Source organism: Hesperophylax consimilis, chromosome 10 (assembly GCF_061612785.1).
Source record: "Hesperophylax consimilis isolate HC1 chromosome 10, BYU_Hcon_1.0, whole genome shotgun sequence".
Classification (NCBI taxonomy): Eukaryota; Metazoa; Arthropoda; class Insecta; order Trichoptera; family Limnephilidae; genus Hesperophylax; species Hesperophylax consimilis.
The window spans coordinates 22,755,657-22,772,083 of NC_142845.1; the positions used below are offsets into that span (position 1 = coordinate 22,755,657).

A 16,427-nucleotide genomic window follows, 5' to 3' on the forward strand; every position below is an offset into this window, starting at 1 on the left:
ACACAGATAGGCATCTCGGTTTACGTTGGGAGACTATTAGATACTGTTTATTTAATTTTCCAGAAGACTATTCGGATGAAGTTTACTGTCACTGATCAGATGATAAATCCCAGATGTGCAATGTATGCCGATTTGAAAGAGAACTGATTTCACCGGACTACATTTAAATCTTTGTCTCCCGGGCCCCAGACAGATTAATGAAATTGCTCTAAAAAATGACAAACTTCACCAGAAGTAGGGAATATTTGAGCTTACTCTGGCACGTCCACAACATTTATCTATCTTCTGTGGTATAGCTGTAGCTGGGCTATGAGACCATCCAAAGGTAAGTATTTACATTATCTCATTGGTAATCGGTCAAATACGAACAGTGACAAATCAGAAAACTTTTGAAAGTGAAGTAATGAAAACAAAATAATAACTAAGTTAACTTTGTTAGGTCAGATCAACTTTTTATGCTCTTTTTTTCAAAACTTTTAATGATTTTACTATCACCCTTTAAAAATGATATGTGATGGAACTGTCTCATGCTGTTTTTCAGATGTAAAGGCATCAAATAAAATAAAATAAATCGTTTGTTTTTCGTAATTGTAAACTTACTTGATGGTTTAAGGGATAAATATGATACTTTACAAATCGTCCCAGAGAAATAACATCAATTCAGTCAAAAAAATATTACTTTGAAAACGTAATATCCTTGTTTAGTGATCAGAAATAGCCAGGTTATTCCTAACCTACCTTTATCCCATCTCCTTTCCTTCATCTCCTTGCTCACCATATACTCCAAGCTATTGCGTATGCAATAGTACTACTTTTTCTGGGCAGTAAATAACAATGATAATATTTGGATGATTTTTATAGCGCCGTTTTTGTGAAAAATCATCTCAAGGGCGCTGTACAAATATCTTATAGTAACTATAGACTTGACAAACAATTATCAACTTATGGCTAACAGATTGCATCCACCGGAACGTCGATCACTAACACAAAACTATATGTAGATACAATGCATTTGATCAACGAACAACGATCAACGATCCTGTTAATGGACATATCTTACTTGTTCGTAATTCGTTCGGCAATCGCAAACAAGTTGTGTATGTGGATGTTTTTGAACTAATTTGAACTGAAAAAAAAAAAAAAGAATTTGGAGGCGCCGGGTATCGATCCCGGTACCTCTCACATGCTAAGCGAGCGCTCTACCATCTGAGCTACGCCCCCATGTACTTTAACTCGTTTCAAATCCGAATTACATTGACAGTAGCATTGTGTAAATATAATCAGTTACATAATTTTCACGAGGCATATAATTAATAATTTTTTAATCTTTCCTGACGGTCGAGATAGTAATTTAGTCGTTTCATATAAATTATTCTTGCTTAGCAACTATTTTTGTTTCACTTTCACAATAAGTCATTTACATAAATGTTGTATTCACTGCGTAGTCGGCTTCTAATATGTTATGCATTGGTCACCACGTTTCACTTTGGTATTATAATATTTGAAGATTCACGAAAACCTACCACTTCTAAAATGAATGTCGATAAAAACCTGAATACGAAAATTTTCTATTTTAAGTTAAAAAATATGTAGATGGTAAGTGATTTGATAAAAATATTTGTAGTTTTTAGGGATGTTGTGCCATAATGCTTTTCTTCTTTGTTAATCAAAAGTTTCGGACCGCCTGTATTTTCTGCATCCGCTTGATGAAAATTTTTCGGCTATTTTTCTCTCAATTTTTTGTTTAAATGTTTTTTTTTCTGTTGTAATAAAATGTAGTTAATTTCAAGTTTATCATCACAACATAGATAAAAAAGTCTATAATTTTATTTGTGAACATATTAATACAATGTCATACAGCTAACAGAAATTAAAAATAAATTTCACAGCAACGCATTGCTAAATTGTTGAGTAAATCGTAATGGTGTAAAAAATAATATTTACACTTGTCAAACCCGATAACAAAATAATGAAATTTGTATTTTTGGGTAAGCTTCGGTTTATGGGTGAAATTCCTAAAAATTAAAACTAGTTATTTTTATACTAACTTTGGGCCGGGGAATCTGAATCTGGAAGAATTAGGTGGCGGCAAGCAATATTAACTGAATTACACGACTTTAAAATTTCGACGCACAAAGAATTTAACTGGCCATTTTGAACGCTTTCTGACAATAAAACTAGTTATCTTTATACATCTTTATACTAACTTTGGGCCGGGGAATCCGAATCCGAAAGAATTAGGTTGGGGCAAGCAATATAAACTGAAATACACGACTTAAAAATTTTAGATGCAAACAATATACAACGCCATTGTCGATGCGTTTTTTTGACAATAAATCCATAGAAAAATAACCAAAGATATATAAAATTAAGTGTTGCTAGTAAGCAATAATATCAATAACGTAAAATAACATGTTTATAATTTCAGTAATATTTCATATTCAAACAGTTAGATTTAGGTTTATTATCACGAAAGGTGAGTTTTTATGTCGGGGAGACGAAAAAATATGCATTTTATATTTTAATTTTGCTAACATTATTTCATTTACGTAAAGTATTCAGATACATTTTATTCACTTTTGTATCACAAACCATGTTACACAAACCTAGCGTAGCCGCTAAACTACTTGAAAACTGGGATGTTTTCTTGCCTTGACGCGAGTAGGCGCTACGAAGGGGGCACTTTCTTTTCTATCACAAACCATGTTACACAAACCTAGCGTAGCCGCTAAACTACTTGAAAACTGGGATGTTTTCTTGCCTTGACGCGAGTAGGCGCTACGAAGGGGGCACTTTCTTTTTTATCACAAACCATGTTACACAAACCTAGCGTAGCCGCTAAACTACTTGAAAACTGGGATGTTTTCTTGCCTTGACGCGATTAGGCGCTACGAAGGGGGCACTTTCTTTTCTTTAGTTTTTAAATTTAGTTTTAGGGATAAATATTTTTGAGAGTTGATAACACTGTATGTAATATCTTTGGTTATTTTTCTATGGATTTATTGTCAAATAAACGCATCGACAATGGCGTTGTATATTGTTTGCATCTAAAATTTTTAAGTCATGTATTTCAGTTTATATTGCTTGCCCCAACCTAATTCTTTCGGATTCGGATTCCCCGGCCCAAAGTTAGTTTAAAGATAACTAGTTTTATTGTCAGAAAGCGTTCAAAATGGCCAGTTAAATTCTTTGTGCGTCGAAATTTTAATGTCGTGTAATTCAGTTAATATTGCTTGCCGCCACCTAATTCTTCCAGATTCGGATTCCCCGGCCCAAAGTTTATATAAAAATAACTAGTTTTAATTTTTAGGAATTTCACCCATAAACCGAATTTTTTCCGTATTTTTAATTAAAGCTTTATTATAACTATATGTAATCCGTGTTTTGACTCAAAGCCAAAACAATATTTAGCGTGCGTTGATAAATTAGGTAGGGTATGTTTTTATTTCGATATTACGTAGGTTCAACTATCAGTGATTATGTTATTATGATGAAATATTTCATTAATCCCTTTGAAGCTGTGATTTAAGTACGTTGTGCAGTGCATTCAAAGGTTTCATATGATCAAACAGGCAACGATGTGAAAATCATGACGTTTACACGCCCCCTTTTGAAATTCAGGGAACTGTGAATGATTTTGCATTAATTTACGGCGATTAATTCAGGAGGTTTAAATTCCAAAAACAGAAATATCGAACTATCAGAATTAATAAATATTTGAAAATTTGTTCAATTTAATTTATACATTATTCGTCTATTTACACTAAAATGGAAATCACACAATAGCAACTGATATTATGTTGTTTCTCGTATAATTTTTTTATATTTATAATAGATACACGGAGAAAAATGAATGTTGCTAATCTATTAAGAATCTCTTCAAATTCTTGGTAATTCCGGTTGAAAACGGGATTGCAGACCTTGGGAAAGAATTAACAGGTTTTTATGATAAAATTTTAGTGGGGTTGCTGCTAAAAGTTGATAATTTAACAAGAAAAGAGGAAATTCAATTTTAAAGTTTGACCTTCATTATAAAATAGGGTTTAGGGAAATAATGTTAATATTAATTTTAAAAAATTCATTTAAATGTTGTTTCTTTAACAAACATTTTTAAAAGTTCTTTCAAATTATTTTTTCGTCTACTCATTTAAAAAAAAAACTGTAGCTAGAAACCCATTTAACGACATAAGATGGAATCCATACTTATTCCAGACGGATTATTTATTTATTATACATATATACATTAAATTCATCGCTTCAACTTAAAAACCAAAAATGTAGTTACCAACTTTACTGTTGTGACTAACCCCGTAATATTAGCATGATGTCGGAACACGTGTTCAAGAAAATCAGAATACATACATACTTACACTCGTACTTTTAAATTACAACGAAAATTCTTTTTATCGTCATGGTATAATTATCGAAGCAAATCGATTAAACATTTTAATTTCATGTTTTATTAATAAGGCCTGTTAATTTCATCAAACATCCTTTTCTCTCCGTGTACTCTCCAACAGCCCAAAAGAAAGTCAATGCAGAATCTTCCCTTTCCTTTTCATAAAAAACATAAATTTGGATTTTGGGTCAAAATACTTGATGAAACTGAAAAATTTTTTTTTTAATAAAGGTATAGCAAATATCTAGTACGGATATGTTCTACTTTATTTATTTGTGTTTTTGATAATAAAATAAATTAAAATAGAATTAAATTATCGAAGGAAGCAAACACTTTGTGGCTTGACATTATTACACAAATGAAAGAATATCTTTGTTTTTAACCACTTTATTAAATTTATATACGTCGACCGGTTTCGGTTGAACTCAACCTTCATCAGGACAGTACAAATATAAACTAAAATATAATACAGAGGAAGATTATTCAGTTAACAATAAAGAGAAAGAAAGAATAAAGTATATAAATGTGAGGGAGAGAGCATCAGGGCAGCGGAGTAGGTAGTGGGGTCGGGGAGGGGTGGGAATTACCCAGGGAGAAAGGAAACATCTTTAAAATTGGGCTTTTAGTTAGTTCTATCTGTTTGTTTAAAATTGGGCAATTATTTTTATTTTTATTTGCTTTTGATATTTCAAATGATTCTAAATTATTGAGACGTATTCCTATTTTATTTTTAAGTAGTATTTGAACTCCTGTCGTTCTATTAAATGTATGATTAGTATTTATTAGGTGTTCGGCAAATTCTGAAAAACCGATATTTGTTAAATACCTGACATGTTTTTTTACTCGAATATTTACATTACGCGCGGTTTTACCTATATATATTGCCGGACAATCATTGCAATTAACTTTGTAGATCCCAGAGTGGCTAAACGTATCTTATTTATCTTTACAATTATTTAAAAATTTGGCTAAGTTATTATTAGTATAGAAGGCCGGCCTAATTTCTGATGGAAGTTTAGATGTGCAAAGGGAGGAGAATTTACTTATGAACAAAATTCTACGCCATTGGGTAGTTAAATTATTATTATTAATAGTTGGTAGAGCATTATATAGAAATTTATTTGTTGCGGTTCGGCGAAGTTTTTTTGAGAGGATTTTATCAATAAGATCAGAGTGATAACCGTTGTTATGAGCTATTTGTTTTATTGTAAGGAGTTCGTTAGAAAAATTATTGTTAGATAATGGGATGGTGACTAGCCGGTGAATCATGCTGTGAAAGGAGGAATGTTTATGTGAGATAGGGTGATTGGAGGTATTATGGATTACGGTGTCAGTAAATGTAGGTTTTCTAAAAATGTTGAAGTTAATTCTATTTTTAACGATAGACAAAGAAAGATCTAGAAAGTTTAAGCAGGAATTTATGTCCATCTCTAGTGTGAACTGGATTTGTGAGTGGAGGGAATTAAGGAGTGTCAGGAAAGTGTTTAACTGGCGCTCTGTGCCCGTCCAAATACAAAAAAATGTCATCCACATAACGTTTCCACAAGAGAATATTTTTTAATAATGGGGATTTGCATGCAAATATTTTATTTTCTATATTGTCCATAAATATATCAGCTAGTACGGGGCTAGTGGGTACGCCCATTGGTAGACCAGATCGTTACTGGAAAACAACATCATTCAATTTAAAATAATTTTGGTTTAAACACAGGTTAAAAAGGCGAGTAAGATCGTTAGAGAAGTCATTAGGTAAATTGGAACTATTTAGTAAGTTAGCTATTATTGTATAATAATGTAATGTAGAATGTAAATCTTACAATGAAAAATAATAATTGTTAAAAATCTTTTTTTTTTAGTACAAATTTTAGTTTATTAACGACCATTTTTTTATTTCATCATAAATCGGTCGTTTGTAATTTGAATTTACGCCAATGATAATACTTTTTTAAAAATAATTATGATTTTATATTTTTGATTTCATCATATTTCCACAGTACGCAAAGAAAAAGCAATTTTTCAAAATAATTACCACTTACCTAAAAATAATTACCAAAGTTGCCTCTGAAATATGAAAAAAAAATCTTTAATGCTGTATATTTTATAATTTAAAACATATATTATATTAGTGACGTTTTGATTAAAAAAACTATTGTTATAATTTTTTTTTAATTATTTTTATTTCTTGCTAGAGCAATCCCGATGAGTAAGAATACTCATTGTAGGATGAGAGGAACTTACAATACATAGGTGCGAGTTAATAGGTACAATTTTACGTTGGTATTCTGATATCAAAATAATAAGTTTCACATACGAAACAGTACAAAAATAGAAAAATATCATAATTATATGTTTCATATACAAAACAGTACACAAATAGAATAAGGTCAAGTAGAGCAAACAAGAAGAAACAGAAAAGGAAACAGAGGAATTCATATAAACACGGAGCCAAGATAGGAATTTAGAAGAAATTACTTACCCACTGATACATTGATGTAGTTTGGTTAGGTATATTGACCTAAAATCCAAATTTAAGTTTTGTATGAAGAAGACCGCGCAGACATTCCCCTTAGCCATAAAAAGGGCATTGGTTAGTTATCTTCATATTTAAATATTATAATGTATGTGGTCAAATAAAAATAAAAACCTATTAATTTATTGTCAAAACCCATTGCTTGTTGCGTGCTTGATATAACTGAAAACAAACCGTTAGCGAAGATTTTTTTACATATTGAAATATTAGCTTATAAAAAAAATATAGCAACTGAAAATATGTTGTAGAAAGTAGGTACCTACTAACATTGGAAAATAAAAGATAACAATTATTTGAAGTGTCATCCATCGTTATCTATGTAGCATATTATTAATGTTATCTTGTTTACTTTAATGTTAATTGCAATTAAATCATATAACTGTATTTTATTTGCTGTTTTCAGTAGATTTCAGTTTGAATAGCAGATTTTTATCTTAGGACATAGTTGCCAAAACCTATAACATTTGTTGAGTATTTTGTGGTCTTTTCAAGTAAGTGATACATATTTCCACTTTCGAAAGACTATTTTATTTGACAGCGTAATATGCAATTTTGAATGAAGGAACTTTTAAACAAATATACCCAGTAGAGCTTCAAAGGACCCATTGAAATAATATGTTTAATATAATGGGTATAGAAACGGAGGTTTTAAATAGATTTTTTGTGTAATTGGTTTTATTCACTTAACTTATAAATGGGAGTACTACATAACATACTTAATATGTTAGTCATAAAAAAATATAAAAAAATTATTCTGCTAAGATTCGAAATGTTTTAAAAAAACAAGGTCGCTAAGAAATTAGTTCAGTTTATCATATTGTGTAGATAGCTTAGTCCATAAGAAAAAAGTACGTACGCTTGTTTGCAATATAAGTTGACTCACAAAAAACTAGATCATCTTTATAGTTCTGACAAACACAAAATAAAATGTTTTTCGCATTTCTCGTAGTAAATATATTACTTGACTTATACCTATCGTAAGTGACTTTTCAAGGACAGGTGAAAATTGATAAGATAAATAATAAAAAATATACTTTCACAGAGCGAAGGTCTAGCAAATAGACAGGAGGCTTGAAATTAAATCGACTTTTTATAAATTTCTCGAGTTTTTGCCGAGCTCAAAATAATTGAACGGCAAACACTCAAAACTTGTTTTTTCATGAAAATTCAAAGAAAAATATTTTATTTTATTTTTATCTTAAGTAATTGTGTTTGAATAAGATGATAAAAACATATTAGTGGTCGTTTATAACAAAGTAAACTTTTTACATAATATTATTTATAATTAATAATATAGATTTTTAATTTCTACATTTCTTATACAGAACAGAAAAGTTCAATTCATATAATAACAACATTGGTTTATGGTATATATATACGATATAATATTCAGGTTACAAAGATTTACCAATTTTTTTTAAATGCTAGCATTGGTGGAAATTGGGTCTCTGAGGCAAGACTCTAATCAAGAATCAATAGGTTTTCCTTTAATCTCTCCCCACTGACGCAAAATATGTCGATTTTAGAAGAAATTTTTTTCATTAGCAATATACTTCTCCCCACCGGGAAAACAATCGGCGTCATATGAACTAATTCACTGCATACTGTATAGCTACATAACTTTAATTAAAATACATTGTGAGATTAAAATTTACTTAAATTATAATATATTCCACGTATGGTGTAGTACAGGTGATTAAATTTCGTAATAATTAAAACCAAATACCCGGGGAGCAGAACCATGGGAGAGAACAGATGCGCCCCAATAAAAACTTAGCACTCATCGCGCACCCCTCGCGAGGCCAGACACCCGCGAACCCTGCAGCAGCGGCAAAGCTCGAAAATCTACCCCTAGGGGCGGGACGCTCAAATTAAATGAAGCCTCAAATCTCACCCCCAAAAATCTCGATGAAATAAAAAAGGCTAGAAATAAAATTTAAAATTAAATACCAGCCTTAAAAGAGGAGCTGCAATTTTAATGGGGACTATGTGTCTATTAAAAAAATATTTTATGTATTCATTGATATTATTTAGTTTAATAACGTTTATTTATAAACAAGCTCTGCTGCGTAATTAGTTATATAGCGTTACAGCTGTTTCGCCTTCTAAAGGCATTATCAAACTTATATCAGTTGGATACAAATGATCTAATGAAACATTGTCAATTTGATTTTTAAGTCTGCCGAAGGCCAAACAGTTGTCACAGCAGTACTTGTTTACGAATGAACTTTTTTTAATATAAATTAATTCATTTTGATTTTGAATACCAATATAAACGTAAATTAAAAAAATAAAGAAGAGTTCAAAAAAAATTTTTCATCTTGTAAAAATGACGAATTAAAATATTCGTCAAAGTTTTATTGTTAATAATCAAAACGTAATGAATGATTCGTTTATTATTGGTGAAGTATTGATAAAGATTAGATTTTGCGAGGCAAGTATGGGTAGCGTCGCCCCGGAAACCATTTATTGAATAATCATTTAATATTAGTGAATTAGCAGGGGTCGTTCATGGAGTGAGACTTATTCGGGTCTTGGGGGCGGATGCCTACTAACTGCGTGGCAAGCCGGATCGGGAGGGAGACTTTTTGACGGGACTGGTTGAGGAAGACTTTTTGACGTCCCCAGCAGGACTATATCCAAACATCACGGCGTCGTGGTGGTAGGGATGGATTCACACGCCCGTCACTCCTGGACGCACGGACTCACAGATTTCTACACACCCCTCACACTGTTTCCTTTCCACAATTCCCTTTTCTTCCTTTCCTCAAAAGACCCTCCACACAGCTTCTCTAAAGATGACATAAATGAATTTCTTCAGGACTAGAATGAATTTATATTTACAAAATATACTAAATCAACATATAAATTTGTTTTAAGACACTTTATTTTAACAGATTGCTTTATTAATCGTAGAAGTGCTCTTCCTTCTACAGGGGAATATTAAATGATTAAAACTACCATAACATACGAAATACTGACAGATATACATAAATATTTTGGTTTTGGAGTGGGAGGTCAACAGAGGGGAAGGGATAATTAAGGGTTTTACGGGAAGAACAGAGCGGTTTACCGGAAGTGTGTTTAGAATAGGGCTACAAGATAAATTTACTTGAGAACGGTGAGATTTGGTGTCATGAATTTAGAAATGCCTTACTTGATAGAATATCTACTTCAACGCAACTGTTTTCAGCTCGCAAATTAATTATTTCCATTATGAGCTTAGAATTATTCTGTCAAAAATAATATGAACCAACCCCTTTATGTTGTTCACATATTTTTTATATGCTGAGTTTTAACTTTGTTGCGTTGTTTGTTGAGTTTGAACCCAATTTTTAAAACAATTTATTTCTGTAAAAAATAATTGTTCCTACCAAAAAAAACAGATTTTTTTTACCGTAATAAGGAACTCCAGTGTAAAAAAAATAGATTTTGAACATACAAGTTTTTTTATATTTTAAGAATAGAAGAATTAAATAATCTTTATTGAAAAATTTAATATAAACCATCCCTCCTAAACACCATTGGTTTGCATCACTATTTATAGACTATAGACTATCACTGTATATAGACTGTTTATAGAGCCGCAGGTCTTCGCGAATTTTAAATGCTTATATTGTAAGAAAAAAATTATGATTTTTTATCAGAAATTAGTGGAGAGGAGAGATGAGGCCACCTCTGTGAACTCTTCCCTTGTGGGTTCTTCACGGAACCAAGGGGGAATGGAGAGGAAAGGGAAGACACATTGTGGAACCAGAAGACAAAGCCACAACTCTGGTGAACTAAAGGGACCGCGTGACTATTAAAGGATATGAAATAAAATGGGATAAAGCACAATGGGCCTATGGCCTAAGTGCTCACGGGAACGATAGGTAAACCTTTTCTATAAATAAATTAATATCAATTTTTGAATCTAATAGATTCCCTTAATTTTATATGGTATACCAACATGAATTACTGGTTTTGAAAGCAGACGAAATATTCTTTCGGGTTTTCATATTACAAACATAAAAAATCTTATTTCAAAGATAGTGGTATTTTTACGATTTTGTCGCTATTAGCCTATTTTTTTGTAAACTGTAGAAATGCCACTTTATATGAAACTAAAAAAAACATGTTTACTTGCGCAGACATGTTATGAAGGTTATCACTTCTCTTTTTTGCGTTACGTATAAAAATATTTTTTTAAAAATTCACAAACTTGATGATGATAACTTCTTTAAACACATTATAAGTATTTAAAAGTGTACGGTATGTTTATAAATCCAAATACAAAGCGTGGTGTTCGATGTTCGATATATAGATGATTCGATCCAATATTGTATTCGTATGCCTTTCTTAAAAGATTTTAGTTTTTATATGGTCAAAACTATTTAATCATATTCATATCGAGTATGTACGGGCGCAAACAAATAATTTGTCTTAATATTGTAAATCATAACTTGTCAAGTGGATTTTAATAAAATTGTACGGGACGTGTTTGCCTGCACATGAAAAGACTGTAAAAATAATCACTGGCACACATCAGTCCTCAACCTGGGTAATGATTTAAGTAAAACACAGTGAGGTGTTCTATCCAAACCATCATAAAAGAAAGACGATTCAAATTAAAATTCACATTTTAATTATGTACAAGTATTGTACTGGTATACAGAACGTACGAAGGGGTGTAGCTTATAGGTACTTCCTATTTTTTACAGCCAACCTAATTCACAAGAAATAGTTAAATGTATTTCAATACAAATGGGATTTAAAACACAAATAGAAAACTGAGACAATCGGAATTCTTTAAGTGATAATTTCAGATTGGAGCACATTGTGCATCATCGCGCCATACGATACAGCAAATGGCGTAGGCGACTGCTGGAGCAGTAACCAGTTCAATTGGTAGCCAGTCGGAATTGGCCGGCCTCTAGGTTGTCAGCATCAATGGCTAATTCAGTCTGTAGCAAGGAAGAATTGGCCAGCCTCTAGGTTTTTAGCATCAATGGCTAATTCAGTTGGTAGCCAGGAAGAATTGGCCAGCCTCTAGGTTTTCAGCATCAATGGCTAATTCAGTTGGTAGCCAGGAAGAATTGGCCGGCTTCTAGGTTTTCGGCATCAATGGCTAATTCAGTCGGTAGCCAGGAAGAATTGACCGGCCTCTAGGTTTTCAGCATCAATGGCTAATTTAGTTGGTAGCCAGGAAGAATTGGCCGGCTTCTAGGTTTTCAGCGGCAGTGGGCAGTTCAGTCGGTAGCCAGCAGGTATTCAGCGGCGGCATGGGCATTTGATTATAAGAGCCGGCACACGGAGACGCCCCATTATTGTAATGATGACAGATGCGTCTGGCTCAGCTGATAGAGTGCCAGCCGTAAACAGCTCGTTGCAAATAGTTGTTATCTTTAAAATGCCGTGATGGAAGAACAGAAGCGACCACAGATTTCAGTTGACACTCAGGAATTTATAATTATAATTAACAGATCGCGTTTTAAATGCAGGTGTTCCGTCCACCCGTGTTAATTTTTTAAATTTGACTGCCAATATTTTGTTTAAATGGCCTATTTATAATGTCTTTCTACCAGCGCGGCATTTGTGTGGCGTCAGCTTGCAAAAACATGATTAAGTTTTTCAAAAGACAGGTATTTTTAGGTGCCAATAATAATTTCGCCCAGCGACTGGTGTGTCAATATTTTGATTTCGTTTTAGAAAATAGGGTTATCGAACTGTTTCATGTTAGATTCAGACTTTTTGCGGCCTGGTAACAGATTGATAGATATTTTTCAACTGGTAAATATTATGATTTGGAAAAGGGGTCATCAAACTTGTAGGAGTTCAACTTTAGTCGCAATTAAAATTAAATGCAATAAAATCATGTTTTCATGTTCGATACAAAAATAATTAAGTAAACGAAAGCTACGAACGCGTTGATTATAACGAACGTTGCGTTTAACCTTATATCGTATATTTCACAATAATATAAAGGAAATAGATCAACTACTATATTACGAGTCCGTCTCAATTTATTAGTGAGTTAACCCTGTGGATACAAAAATTAAGCTTCTTGTGACGTCACGGACGTTTTAGCGGGCAATTTTTTAGAGCAAAATGAATATTGCAAAAATAAATAATGCCTCCATGATACAATGTTAGCTAAAATTAGAAATGTTTTGTTCAATCTGTGTTAACCTGCGAAATAATTAATTTCGAAAAATAACGCGTTAATACTTATAGACAGGGAAATTTCTTGGAAAACATCGCTTCAAAGGTGTGATTAAAATACATTCTCAAAATTCACAAAAATGCTCTTAAACGTTTTGATTTAATTTCAAATTTTACTTTTTCAAATTGGAGGCAGCCTGTTTCCTTTCATCCCCTCAAAATATCAAAATGAGCACAAGACGGACGCCTGTAAAGTGGCGTAAAGGGGAGCAAAGGGGGTGGGGTATTCCTATGACGGATTTGCATGATATTACAGTTTGCAAATTTTATTGTTGTCCTCCCTTCGCGAAATCGTCTCGCGGTTATATTCCCAACTCAGCGGTTAAGTCAAATTTGCGTGAGTGATTCGGAAAGAATTAATTTGTGCAAAAGAGCTTTTGCACTTAGTTAAACTTCCCACCAAACTTATAATTTATTTTGTTGGGAAGTCGCGTAAATCTCTTTCGCTTTGTTTGGTTTGGAAGCCGAATAAATTATTAATGATTTTATTAGTTAGGTAATCGTTAAAAAACATAAAACTAATTTACTCCTCATTGCATGTTTTGTTATTTTACGTAAATTGTCGATAGAAGCAGGGTGATAAAAACAGTAAAAATAATAATAATAAATGTTTTATTATCTTCCTTTATTTACAAAATAGCTATAATAACATCCTCGCTGGGATCTCCCGTGCAGAGGATTTAATTTACATATTATTAAAATTTAGAAGTATGTAATAATATTATTAATTAAATATAAATGTATTAAGGAGTGTTGTTTCTGAAATATATTATAAATATGGTGTTTTTTTAGTGCAGTTGGGTGGTTTCGGTGTCAGTTTATTTTATATTTATGATCTCTTTGTGTTTTGAATCCGGAATTTTATTTGCGATTTAAATGTTAAAGGATGGGTTTTTATTGAATTTGCAATGTTCATTTTCGGGTTCCGTGAAAGTCCTATTTAAGTTATTTTATTATATTAGTATAGGCCAGTTACTTGACAGAATGAAATAATAACAGAACTTGAAAATAACTTTAACAGAACTTGAAAATTAATTTTGAGAATTGTTCAAATTCTCTGAAACACCCCCGTCCATAGTATTGTTGTGATTTTGAATAAAAGTGGAATTTGCTGTAGAGTTTAGTATGGAAGTATAAGAAGTTTTTTTGTCCAAATGATGTAACTGTAGTTGCTTGTTGAATGTGTTTTTGACCCCGAGATCTAGTGGTTCTAATATAAATGTTAGTTACTATTTCTCGTGTTTTGTATTTATGAATATAAAGGAGCATTGCTTTAAAATAGAGTTGTTTGAATTGTAATGATGTAAAGATTATTGAAGATTTTGTCAGTGCTTGTTTAAACAATGTTATTATGGTTTTAATTTGTTATTTTTGGATATTGTCATTTGCACGACCCCATCCGATAATACCATATTCTAACAAGGATTGGCTAAAAGCCATGTAAATCTTCATTAAATATTTTTACTGAGGAAATTCTTGATGGTTTTGAAAAAATAACTTCGTTTTTAATTTTCTTATTTAAATAATCTATATGCTCAGCCTATTTTAAATTTTGACACCTAGATAAGTTATATGTTAAACGTTTTCCAACGAGGGATAATTTTAAGAGTGCCCGTTTTAGTGATGGGAGCTATGGATTTTCAAGTTTAGGATTCCTTTCGAGTTTTGAATTTTTTTATTTTGAAATTGATATTTGGTTTTATTAACATTAAGTGTAAGTGAAGGGTTAACTAGCTATTTTTCGATCCTGTTAAGTATGGCTTCTGATTTCTTAAATGTTTCTGCCCAGTTATTAATATGATTGTATTAAAAATTGAATCAATGCTAACAATCTTCAAACATTTATTTTTTACTATAGCGACTGCTTAAAAATTGTACATACAAAATATGATATTAAATATATTTATGGTAAATTGTATGTCTTAGTCCTCCTCACTAGAGTGACCTGTGCTGAGACTAAAGTTATTCATTTCTGTTTTCTAGGTCGTTTTGTTAATGTTTTTTTCAGAGTTTTTTCACTAACCTCTTTCAGCCAGATTTCTATTCTTGCTTTGTAACCATTCAAATTTTCTGCTTTATATCAGGGGAAGGATGTTGTGGAGTTTCGTCGCAAAATAAATATAATTTCTTTGTCCGAATGTGGTCTTATTGCCTAGAATATTACGTCATTGCGATTTGACCGTGTTTGATAAATACGCGGTATTGTAGAGGATTCAGTATTTTTGAATAGTTTTAATAGTATATTTTTAGCATAAATTTGTTGTACATTTGGTACATCAAAACTATTGAAAATTTTAATCGAAGGCATTCTTATGGGTACTTTCAGTATGGTCTTTATGATTCCTTTTTGAATTGTGTTCAGGTTATCTGTATTCTTAGATACAGCAGATCCCCATTCTATAATTCCATATTCAATACAAGAAGGACAGAAAGCGTAATAGATTGTTAATAATTTTTCATGTTCTTTTTATTCACCACATTTCTTAAATTTTTAGAAGTTTTTTACGTTTTATGTAGTATTTTACTAATGATGGCGTATTAGAATAATTCACAATGTAACTAAATATGTTCCTTCAAATCAAATTTGTTTTCGAGACAATCACTATCAGGCCATCTGATGTATTTTAAACGGATCTAATGTTTATGATATTTTTTTGAAATTATTTGAATTGTTTCTAGTTTTACCCCTCGGAAACATCTTCTAAGTTTAACAAAAAAATAGCATAGAAATGTGAATCGGGTAGTTATCATGTCGTCCAAAGTCCTTGTGAAATTCTAGCGTCATTTATTAAATATTAACACAAATTGCTTAGCTTTGAAGACAGCATTTGATGCAGTGAATGTTCGGAAACTCTAAAGTACTATACAAACGCCAACTGCAAATGGCTTAACCATTTAATGAAGATGATAAGATTATTTATCTATTTTGATCCACTTCAAAGGCTGAATGTTTTATGAAGTTCTCAGTGAATATAGTTCATTGCGACCACATTGAAACAGTTATCAAAGCCTTCAAATTACAAACTGAATCCATCGTACAAACACGCCTTTATCTTCTTAAATGTATGGATTTGCGTATACCTACTCGTATTAACTGGTCAGATGGCAACCTTCCTACAAGCATTTATTGCATTTGAGGAACATACAAAAGATTTGGGTCACAGTTTAAATGAAGCTAACTCGAAATGCATCTCTGTTATAGTTGTAACTAACATATATTTGTAGCAGTGGGTGAATTTATTTTCTTCTGAAAGTTTTTTAACGCGCGCCGTTCCGCTAAGCGAGGTAACCCCTTAG

The 16,427-nt window shown here is 31.8% G+C and overlaps 1 protein-coding gene and 1 non-coding gene across 2 annotated transcripts in view; one reads left to right on the forward strand and one right to left on the reverse strand.

The window, feature by feature from the left end:
• Window positions 1-16,427, forward strand: part of LOC149420470 (uncharacterized) — a 744,323-nt gene that overhangs the window by 143,041 nt on the left and 584,855 nt on the right. The window lies entirely within an intron of this gene.
• On the reverse strand, window positions 1,149-1,221 carry TRNAA-AGC (transfer RNA alanine (anticodon AGC)). Its single transcript has one exon. It is a non-coding gene; the product is annotated as a tRNA-Ala (tRNA).